This window comes from Pempheris klunzingeri, unplaced genomic scaffold, assembly GCF_042242105.1.
Source record: "Pempheris klunzingeri isolate RE-2024b unplaced genomic scaffold, fPemKlu1.hap1 Scaffold_52, whole genome shotgun sequence".
NCBI classification, from domain to species: domain Eukaryota; kingdom Metazoa; phylum Chordata; class Actinopteri; order Acropomatiformes; family Pempheridae; genus Pempheris; species Pempheris klunzingeri.
Genome location: NW_027254956.1, coordinates 18,108 through 30,571, shown reverse-complemented (window position 1 = coordinate 30,571; position 12,464 = coordinate 18,108).

Here is a 12,464-nt window from a genome sequence, read left to right as displayed (position 1 = left end):
ATTTAAGAACAAGCAATTTAACTTATTATAGTTAGTTTAGGGAATAATATAAACGTGTTTTTATAAAGTGGTCCTTTTCCAACTGTCACTGAAATGAAGTTATCTCAGCAATTGCCAATTAATTTGCTAAATGAGTGAAGGGATTGATTTTTTTGGCGGAGAAGATAAACTCTAAACACACTTGTTTGGAATAAAACAATCCCATTTTTCAGGTGCTTGCATAGCAAAATCTTAATGTTATGCCCACATCTAAAGAAGGGTAATGTCCTTGTGTAAAGGAAAAATGTTAGTTAGCCTTATCCTTTTTAATTTCACTTATAATGCATGCTTTGTCACACCAATGCCCTGATATTATTTCATTCCACAATGCAAATTTGAATTTATATGACTGTAATGTGTAGATTTTACAGTTTAATTTTAAATGTCTCAGCTCAGTACAGGTCTCTAGTCACTATGCAGTACAGTAAATCAAAGCACAAACTGCTCAGTAGAAAAGAACAAGGCGTATTAGGTGTTCATTAACCCACATCATGCTGTTGTTATTACTCATTGATTTTTGTCATCACAACACAAACTTCATTCTCAGGATGTGAAAACAAACAACACAAAGAGTAGATGACATTTTCAAATTTGTTTTTAGAGTTTGGTTAATTTTATTTATTTAAAAAAAATATTAGCAATTTAATATTATGTTTTCTGAAGCCATCTTTCTTTGAAACGGTACAAAAAATGGTGCAAATGTGATTTGTATATCTCAAGGTGTAATTATATTTTGTGCTCCAAATAAAACAAGTAAGAAAAAAGTCACTGGTTTAAATTGTTTCACTCAGCATTGCATTGTGAATTGTCTCGCTGGTTTCTTTTTACATGAGAATTACACAGTAAGTGTTTTCACATTTCGCTTTGTATCATCTGTCGGTTTCCTGGACATTAAGATTTTCCTATAAGGCTCCACATCTCTGGGCTGTGCTGAATCTATTTTTGACTGTGCCCATCACCTGTGTGCTCGTGCAGCTTGCTACACTGTTTTGTATACATAGCTGATGAGCCGCAGCGTCTTAATTGTGATGCGAGCGTTAAAGACTGAGTAGAGCATGTCAAGATAAACAACAACACCCCCATCTCTCTCCTCTTCAATAAGCCTGCTTTTCTCCGAGGACCAAGCCTCTGGGGGCCCAAGCGAGAACCACATGAGTCTCCCTCCAACGTGGCCTCCTCCTCTCAGTCTCTCTCTCTCTTAAAACACACACACACACACACACACACACAAACGCCTAGGTATGAGCCTCACTAAGTCTTTGTTTGGTACTGCTTTATCCCATCTTTCTTTCTCTTTTCTCTTTTGCTCCCCTGAAATGGCCCTTCTCAGCTAATGTAATTAGCACTGGTAAAGAAGGGCAGTTAATTACCCACTCTATTTTGATCGGGTAATTAATGTTATGCCAGGAAACAGCAACTGTTTCATTAACATAGCGCTCAAAGCAGTGAGGGGGCAGGGTAGCAGCCGGTGGATGCATGTCTGTGTGCGTGTTTGTATGATGCATGTATGGACAAACAGCAGCTCAGCTTGGTGACAGTGAGAGACACGTGGGCTTCAAACGGCTGCCGACACTGTCTGTGATCTGACCTCAACAGCAAGTCACTGTTTCTCTGTGTGCTGTCTTTGTCACCATCAAGTGGCACTTGTCAAAATAGCTCAGGCTGCTGCCTCTTCCTCCTCCTCATCTCTCTCTCTCTCTCTCCCTCTTTTGATATGCTGTTAATTTGACAAGTTAAAGTCAGCTTTGTTGCCGGCACCTCAGCATTCATCTTGCTGAGTGCTCCTTCTGCCCAGTGGTGCAAGAGCCATATGCTTCTCTTCCACATGACTGTTTTGTTGTTGCTGTTGTCGCGGCTGCGGCGGCGCCATTTACCGTCTTCTGATCACAGTTTGGATAAAGACTGGATGAGATGCCACCTGCCACCAAGTCGTTCCACATCACACTGTGTGTAGCTTCAAAAGAGCAAGTAGCTGCTGGGTATGCAGGAGCAAAAACCATGTCATGTTTCATTATGGAGACTGCTGAAGTTCTGATGAGCTTCCATGTTTAAGTTACAGTGTTGTCTTCTTTATTATACGGGGAGCATATAGCACAAAATACACCAGACCCTTCTTGCCTCTCTAGGGATGTGTTTGTGTTTATATACCCAATTAGCCCTCTGGCCACAGCATGGCCATGCATTAGGCTGACATTAGCCCCGGGTGTATGTAACGTCTGAGTATGTGTGTGTGTGTGTGTGTGTGTGTGTGAAATACAGTGCACCCCTTTCTCATTTGAGGCATAATTTCAGGGGTGTGCGTGCCTTATTAGGCAGACTGAGGCCGAGCTTGACAGGGGTGGCCCACTGTTTTGTCAAACAGATTGGTAGATTGGCTTCCACACACACCCAGCCGGTGTCCTTTGCCTTTGGCCCGTCAGTAAAACCTGCATTGTTGCCCATTAGACCGCTGGACCCCGATTCCTTTTTCCAAAATGAATCCCCCACCCTTTCTGCCATTCCCTTGGGTGTCAGTAGAGTGGGGTGGCAGATGGGACAGACACAGAGCTGCCCCATGAGACCACCCCCCCAGCAAAATACACACACATGTAAACACACACACACACACACACACACATAGGTACACACACACACATGCTCAGACATGCATTCATGCACATATGCATAAGCTGAACACACACACACACACACACACACACACACACACACACACACAAATACACACTCGGCACAGCAGCAGCAACACATAGCTCCCCTGCCCCCAGACACAAACCTCATCTGTCAGCCTGCTGCTTTTGTCCAGACCACAGGAGTATGTTCTGTGAACACAGAGTGACGTCTCTGTCTCTGCCTCTCAATCTGTGCTCTGTGTACTCTGTGTGTTTTTGTGTATGTGTGTGTGTGTGTGTGTGAGAGAGAGAGAGAGAGAACTGCACAGTAACAGCTTCATAGGGTGACCATAATGCTTCCAAGAAAAATTACATTTGAAAAGCTGTTAAATATGTTCCTCCTACAAGGCTCACATCCTGTTTCTGGTCAAAATTAACAAGTTTAACTGACAAATTTCTTATATTAAGTGAAATGTATGAATTCTTTATTATTTAGGTAGATTGAAAGGACTATTTTTATCATGTTGAATTTATGTTTATCAACATAGTTGAAGGTACAGATAGAAAGTCTGTATGTTTCTGATCATAATTTAACATAAATCCTAGTTTTACTCCCATATGCATGAGCAAATATTTACACAGAACAAACCATTTGAATCATTAGAAAACATGATACACTTATAAGTAGTCTTGTGTTTTCTTTGTTTAAAAGATCTGCCAATGAACTGTAGAGTAATAAAACCTGTGCTTTGGTTTTTCTTGGTGAGGGCTACCCTTTTGTTTACATGCATCACAGATTGTGCCTTTAGCTAATTAGGTGCATTAGTTAACTGTAGACTGTTGTGCAATTATATGTACAGTAAACCCAGTCTGTGGCATCCAGTTGTCTATTTATAATTTTACTTACCTGTCTCCTATGAATTCATTTTTAAATTTATTTGTCTACCTTGTTAGTACATCTTCCAAACATCAGGATTCTCCTTATAAAATATTCAGCATGCAGATTACACTGTATGATAGATCTTTTTGTTGGTAGGAAAGACTTCTTTAGTCACCATCTCTCTCCAGCTCTAGGTGTAAGTATTGACAATTAGCCAGATTAGAGGAGTGGGGATGTAATTTGGGCCAAACGCACGTATTGGCTGTTTGTGCACGCGGCGGTGAGAGGTGAGAAGGCCCCACGCTGGTGATTAATTACAGCCAGAGCGCGTGACAGAGGTGGGAGCTCTCGCGGTGCTGTCTGCAGCCGACATGGAGGGAAACCCAGCCTGGCTAATTGACCCGGCTTCTGTAAGGCCATCCATCAACCGTGGCCCGAGTGGCCCGTAAGAAACACATTATTCAGAGGTAAGTTAGTTAACCAACTAGCGCTCCTCCATTCATTAATGGCATGAGCTCCGCTCCTGTCTGTCTCTGCGAGCCGGGGCGTCGCGAAATCTGAGGTTCACCTGATTGAATTACTGCGCAGCATATTGAAAACTAAGCTTGTGGGAAGTTTTGTGCGTTTCATTGTCGTGTCGATTGATATTTTCACCACTTATACCCCTTTGGGCCTTGTCATACCACAGCTAAGGCAGCTAGGCCCCAGTCAACAACTAACACGCCCATTTTGAGTCTCTCAGCTGTCTCAGTTTGTTTGTTTCTTTAAATCTCATTTTTAAGAGAGACAACAGCAATACAATAGAGATTAAAAGACGGAACATTCAGGACACAGAACACCACACCATGGAAGTGTAAAAGTGCCCAAGTGGTGGGCAGATTTTTAAATACTCTAGAAAACCCCTCCACAGAACTCCCTCCAGATTTCATAAAAGTGGTTTAAAACCCCCAGGGAATCATGCTGGACAGCTTCACTTCCTGGTGCCTGTTCCAGAGAAGACAGAGGAGGAGAAGACTTTTTTTTTATTTTACCTACTTCTGTAGAGAATGAAGGGATGCATAAAGTGATGAGCCCCCTGGAAGCACAGCCAATAACAGTACTGTTCACATGCCTTATAAGTTTTTGGGCTGCAGTGATGGATTTAAACTGAAGGTATACCAGTGCAAAGTTATGTGTATGGATGTGATGACCCGCTGACCAAAGAATACAGGGTACAATGGTGTGTGAGAGGTTTACAGTTGGATATGAATATGATTATGAACAGATGAAGACAGTGAGCTGAGGGCTCAAGTACAAAACATCCCCATAGTCTAGGAGAGGCAAGAAGTGGCAGAAACAAGCTGTTTTCTAGCATTAAAGGATTTTAATTTCATGTTGCTTAAACGATGATCAACATGCAGTTTGAAAGAAAGGCTTTGTGTTGTGAGGCCTAAATATTTGTATGTGGTCACAGTCTCAGTAGGGGTGCTTTGTGCCGACATCATGCAGGGAAGAACAGCTGGCACAATCTTTTTGTTAGAAAAGAAAGTGGTTTGATTTTGTGTGCATTTAATACCAGCCTGAGGTGGAACAGGTGCAACTGAACAGTGTCAGATTCAGGCTGCAGATGTTCAACTGCTAGGGCAGCAGTTCTTGCACAGCAATATTCAAAAGTATAATTGGCACAAAGATGTTCAGAGGCATTAACAGTTTGACTCACATTGTTTACATAAATAATGAAGAGGGTGGTCCCTAAAACTGAACCTTGTGGCGCACCTTTGGTAACATTAAGAAAGCTGGAGGAAAGACCTCTGAACTACACACACTGCTCACGATTAGAGAGGTCATTTGAAAACCAACCAACAGTTTGGTCGGAGGGGCCTATGTCTGATGATATGTGGCATTAAATGCAGTGTTCAACGGTATCAAATGCTTTGGATAAATCAATAAGAAGTGCAGTACAATAGGTCTTGGCATCCATAATACTATTTGCTACTTTCATGGCAGCAGAAACTGAACTGTGCTAAAACCAGATTGCTGAGAAGATAAAATATTAGAGAGATAATCATATATATTCCTTGATCTGATCACTCACCTGCCTTTTTAAGGACCTAAACAGGCTAAAATTGAGAACTTGGCCATGAGTTTGTAGTTTTCAATCAGTGTCTTTAAATAAGTGGAGAACACAGGCAGGTTTCCAAACATCTGGGATGACATTGTTTTGAATAGAGAGATTAAAAACATGCAACACTGGGTCAGCTATAATACCTGCAGCCAGGCGTAAGAAGTAAGGTGGCAGATTTTCCAGGCTTTACAAACCTCCCTAACAGAGCAGGGGATGAAGGACAAAGTGGGGCTATCGGAGGCATGACTGGCATGGGGGGAGGAAGTGGGTGATGGGCTGTCAGATAATGTGCCAAACAAAGAGCTGGAGGCTATAAAATGTTTGTTGAAACAATTAAGCATCTCAGATTTATATGACATATGGATGGAGTCAACAGCAATGTTAGGAAGCAGTCTAGAAGAGCAAGAGTTGGCAGAGAGAGAGAGTTTATGGTTTGCCAAAATCTCCTTGGGTCATGTAGACTGTGGTCTGTCTGAATAATCGTTTTGGCTTTTTTTAATGGAAACAATGCAGTGATTTACGTAGTTGAGAATAATGTTATTAGCTTCTTTATAGGATTTCCTCCACAAGTTTTAATAAGTGACATTAGCTTACCTTGATGTTAGTGCTGTATTTAATTCTTTTAATTGCTTTTTGCTAGACATCCTTGATGATTATTTAAGTCTAAACATCTTATGTAGATTTTAAATTGCTTCGAGAAAAAACATTTCATGACTTAGCAATTATTCAACCCACTTTAAAGTTATAATCTTGACAGCAGGAAGTCCTTATTTCCTCTTCAAAGTGGAGAAATCTGTTGTGTTTCAATCAACATCCACTTGAGAGAGAACCCAAGCACCCTTGTCATGAGATGCTGGTGATGTGCTATTGATCATTTAGTTAAAGCCTCCAAAACATCCTTATACTTCAAAAAAAAAACAACAGTGTGGCAATTTTTAAAAAAACTTTTAACAGCAGACTGCTCTTCTATTCTCACCATGCACATCAGCCTGTGTGGTAACTGTCAGTCTTGTCTTTTTTGGATTCCTCTCTTTTGAAAACCTCGGCTATATTCTCAGTAGGAGAGACAGGTACAGTGGTGCCCAGACCAGCTGTCAGAGCAGTGTCTGGGTGGTGTAGTTATGGCTAAGTGAAAGGTGGAGAGGCCTGAGGTCTCTGCTCTACACACCTGGTCAGCGCCCACATGTGCTTTCACTTGACTTCTCCACAAGATATCCCTCCAGATATCGCATGAGGGATGAGGAGAAGACTTATGGAGACACATAGTGGAGTCAGCAAGCAGTGAGGGCGTTTTGGTGTAAGCAGGAGAAATGATTTCTCATCCCCAGAAGGTGACTTGCTATACTGGCACTCTCCCCAAAATATCCACCCTGGCTGCCGGTGCTGCAGAGGCAGAGAGTAATTGCTGCAGGGTCAAATGCAGTTGTTACAGTTGACCCTTTGACAACGAAGTGATAGCTCTGTGTGTGTGTGTGTGTGTGTGTGTGTGTGTGTGTGTGTGTGTGTGTGTGTGTGTGTGTGTGTGTGTGTGTGTGTGTGTGTGTGTGTGTGTGTGTGTGTGTGTGTGTGTGTGTGTGTGTGTGTTGAGAGAGTCAAGATGTGAGAGTGTGTGTAGAGGGGTTTATCTTTTTACTGCTGCTCTAAACGGATGTAAGTTGTCTTCAAAACAAAACACATCTTCAGACTCAGCTATTTTTTTGTTGTGAATTTCAGATTTCAGAGGGTCCATCAGTGCTGGTCATGACCATTTGCAAACTGCATGCAATCTGTGGCTCCTGTATCTGAAGCAGCCCCATAGCGCCACCTACCTGTTAAAGACCTACATTTTTTTTCTTTTCCCCTACTCTCCAGTGCTTTCCACTAGAATAATTTGTAACAGAAGAAGCAGAAACTGTACAACTTCTCTGCAGCCTCATTCGTGTTCATATGTGTATCTATATGTCAAATTCTATCACATCCAGTGTTGTAGTATTGGCATGCGGGCTGTAGCAACACCGTGACAACAACCACAAACAACTGTTTTATATGTCTCGCTGTCCTCTGTATACCAGCATGCATAAATATGCAGGAGGATATCTAATCAAATAAATCCATTCATTAGCAGAGCTCCTGGTATTTCTGCTTTTGCATTAATTACATAGTCATTACCATATCAATTAGAGAAATCAGAGATCATGTAATTAAGGTTTAACCAAAAGCACCTGCTGCCTCTGAGATGTGTTGTAGTTAGTGTGTGTGTGTATGTGTGTGTGCGTGCTTCAGTCCTAATCTAATCTCTGGCCTTTGACAGGACTCCCCCTCATCAATCCTGAGCTGTCGGAATATCAGCTTCGTTTTTGTTTTGTTTTTGTTTATGGGGGTGGGTGGTGGCTGTGTTTGGAGGGGGCGTCATGAGAAATGTTGTCATGGCGATCAAATTGATTGGCAGGGACGCCTGATTAGAAAGGAAGAATAGGAGACAGGTGGGAGGAGGCGTGCTATACATCTAAAGGAACAGATTGGGACAAAGTGAGGACTCGCCGGGTGTCACGAGGGGAGTCGCTGTCTGCTTTGGCTCCGGTTATACCTTGTAAAAGGTAACCAGTAATTACTCTTAACGGCCCACCGAGTAACGGGGTTTGAAACAGTGTCGCCAGATGTTGTTGCATTTAGTCAGAAATTTGTTTCTAAGGCGGCCGGTGGCTCCGACCACGGAGGGCAAAGGTGCGCAGGGAGTGTTTTGTAATGCTGGTCGGCCACCTGTGAGCAAAAGATGAATGGAGCTGAGAGTAGGATGGAATAATTCTTCTAATAAAGGGGTCAGAGGAAGCCGTGTGTAAGGAATCATGGGGAGAAAAATACACAGAGGAAAGGGAACAGGAGAGGAGATGAGGAATGAGAGGAGGGAGGAGCGAGGGGAAGGGAATGGGACTCAGGGGGACTGACACCAGCCTCTGGCCTCCTCCTCCCCTGGACTTCCTGTTTCATTTCCTTTCTTCTCTTAGTGCTCTGTCTTTGCCCCTCTCACTGCTGTCAGTCTTTAGCTTTTTTCTTCACTGAGGTCAGCTCTACACCTACACCCATACACCAGTGTTAGGACCTGCTCATTTAGGTTCTGTTAATTCAGACGGCTCTGAGAAAAAAGCCATTTCAAGAAATGTAGTTATGCTCAAGCATTACATGATCTTGATTTTGCTTGTTTTAGCTCATAATCTTGTTTGTAGCTTTAGATAATTACTGCTGACCACTTCCTGAAGCAGTAAATATGCTTTTATTTCATACTTTCCAGGAGGCCATTACTTTGCAGAGACATGAAACTGAACATTTAGTATTTATGTATCTTCAAAGTTACATTATTGTAACTTAGCAATGCAGTTATAGGCAGACACAGTTTGAACGAGGGACCGTTTTGTGATGACGCCAAAACATTGTGTATGTTACAGTGGAGCACATGACGTGAGAAAAGTGAGCCTGGTGAAACAGGTGAAGTGTACCAGAAACTTACAAAATCATGGTCCCTAATTTTGACCATTGAAAAAAAATCAATTTTCCAAATCAGAGGGGGCTATTTGTAGATCGGGAGTGAGAATGTGTGGTTAGGGACATCCAAGGGAAGGTTTTTCTCAAATATTTTCATTTATTAAGGATGTAATGATTATTGTTAACATGTGTAGTAAGATGTATTATATTTCTTTGGGGGAGGGTGTAATGGTCTTTTCCCCTTTCCCTTGCTCAGACTGCAGATGCAATCGCAGCGACAAAATCTGTCCACAGACGGACATTTACACATAGACTCACAATGCAGCTTCTAAAAATGTGGTGTTAAAGTAGTTTATGTAAGGTCCAACATCCAACACTAGAAAGTTTGGATTTTCTAAATGCAAGGAATACAAGTTATCCCTCTCAAGCTGTTGCAAGAGTGTGCAAGTTGATTTTCACACCATGCTAGCAATGACTGTCTGGAAGGCAAGTAAGTTAATGTAAACACAATGTAAAGAAAATCAGATTTTTACTAACCACTTTGGTTCATTCAAGAGGGCAAAAGCTGTCTTATTGTAAGTCCACTGATTACAGTGATTTACCAGTAACTGTGGCCCTTCACCACACGTGAAACTGTCCATTTGATGTGTGCAGATCATACAGCCTTCATTGTTCGTATTGCTGCTCCCTGCGTGTCCCAGCTAAACACTGAAGTAGTCAGTCTTTTCCCCTCCTGTTCTCTTTTCACCCTGTGGCTCAGCCAGGACATTTAAGGCTCTCACCATTATTTAGATTAGATTATAACACTTTATTCCAAAATATAACATCACCAAAATATTGTTTGTTACAATAAAAACATCAAAGCACTGAATTTTATATTTTTTATATTCAAGTAATGCGCCCTATTTTAACACTAAGGTAGAAGTAAAGCAGGTTGTCAACCATTGGCAAATATTTAAAGAGACAGTTGTACAGACTTTGTAAATGCTTTAATTCTGTTAATGGCCGTCAGTCAGAGACATCCAGAAGGGTCAGTTGAACACAGCTTCGCTTTGTTCAGACGTCACGTACACTATTACACCACTAGATGGCAGGAGGAGACTGGATATGGAGTTTGTCCCTCAGCTGAAGCTTCATGTTTTGAGTACCACACTTCTACCACACACCTTTTATATTCTGAATTTTCATTCATTGGTCAGACACTGTTTTTTTTAAATCAGACTATAGTTTGTTTATAGGACATGGGAGATAAATTCGGGCCACTGCTCTGCCATCTATACAAATTGGTAAAGCCCAGATTTATGGATGTTTTCTGTAACAGTTTCCTGCTTTGCTGAAACTGCTGTTGTTCTGCTTCACACTTCACAGATGGCAGCTACTGTTATTTGTGACTCACCTAAATGGTTTACAAAGGCACGGGATTTCAATCTGAACTATTTTTGTAACTCTAATTGCGCAACACTGGAGGACCATCACATCTCTCCCTTACAGTGAAAGGATAGTGGCAGTTATGTAATTGTTACAATCACTAGAGAAGCCCTCTTTAAACAGCCAACTGAGAACAAAGTGTTGCTTTGCCTACACACTGCTGTGTTTTGACAGAGCCACTGTGAACAACAGCAATGATTGTCAGTGTGTCGAAAGCCACTGTCATTTCCAGTTGGCATGACAGAGATATTCACTGCTGACTGTGCGGCTATGAGACGACTCTGAACTGCTGTTCCCACCACCGGGCCGGTGATGGTGCAGTGTCAGTAACACTGGTGGCATATTTACACTGAGCTCTGGTCTACGTACTTCTCTACAACGCAGAGCCAAATCAGATGAGCCCTTCAGATGAGGTGGCAGGGTGCCTGGGCCGCGGCACAGTGTGCACATGAAGCCTGCCCTTGGTTTGTTACCTGCCATATGGCTTTCCCAATCAGTGCTGTCTCTGCTGGTGCAGTGCCAGCAGAGGTGGAGGGGGGTACATGGGGTGTACAAAATAACAAGAACACCTGAAAATACTGTGTGATTGAGTAGTAGACATGCAACACATGTTAGTTCAGTGAACTTAACTACATTAAAATTAAGATGAGACTCAGGTTGCAGTTTGTTGGATTTGATCACATTATGTTCCTAATAGATGTTGGTTGTTATAATGCTCACATCCTGCAAAGAAACAGAGAATTGAAACAGAAATTGTCTTTACACATAAAGTACATTGGGTCCATATATTTATTTTCACAACCTATTCATCTTTGTGTGTGTGTGTGTGTGTGTGTGTGTGTGTGTGTGTGTGTGTGTGTATGTAGCAATAGTTTGAAACCCCAATATGTTCCATTTATAATGATATAAACCAGATATAAAGCTGGAATACATTTCACAAGCTGGAACAGTTAATGTTTGTCATTTTCATGAAGAAAATGTCCATCGACTGTTTCAGCATTAATTAAATCCGAGTTTCAGTGCTCCACGTTTGACATGCGATAATGTCTGAACGGTGTGTTCTCCTATCAGAGCAGCACTGAGCTGTGCAGTCCTGTGCTGTTGCTCTCACTTGGCTATGTGCTGCAGTGCAGTGTTGAGCTCTGCTGTACGTGAATACTCACTCACAGTACTGCAAGAGGTGACTACACCACAGTGCCCCACCCCCCCTCCCCCCACTCTGATCCATGTTGTAATCAGTATTATGGATTTGTCCTCATCATCCACACGTCGTCTTTGTCCTGTTATTACTATAATTTTTGTGCTGTAGGATTCCACTGATGATGATTATTGTAACTTCAGGTAAATTTCACTTGTATATGTATTAAAGGTTCCTGTATGAGCTAATTTCAACAGCAGGTTGGTGCCAAGACCCTTCATGTTTGATTACAAACCCATGCAGTAACGTCCTGTCCCTCTTTATCGCAGTACCCCTTAATAATCAATAGAGGGTGCTCTCTGACCTCTAGTCTTCTTACTTAATGCTTTTTTTTTTTCGCCTTACCAATTGATCTTCTGTGACGACCAACCATAATCTGTTTCACGTGGTTATAAGGGCAGTATTATGATCCTTTGATCCACTTAAAATCACAAAATGGTCTACAGCGTTCATCCATACTGAAATAGCACAAATACAGCAAGGGTTTTTGTTCATCCCATCATCTCATTTTGGCTGATAGTGACTAACACTGCTGCTAAAATAACTCTGCTATAAGCCACAGTTGATGGTGCAGAGGATGGCACAGGCCTGCAGAATACTGTATCTCACTGTAGGCTGTGGACCTCTGCCAGCAAACACACCAGAGACTCTGAAACACTGAGGTGGATTCAACATGAACAGCATAGTAAAAACCAGCAGCACAGTTGGCTGTATCTGTACATGAGCTACAGTTGCTGCTGATGTCTG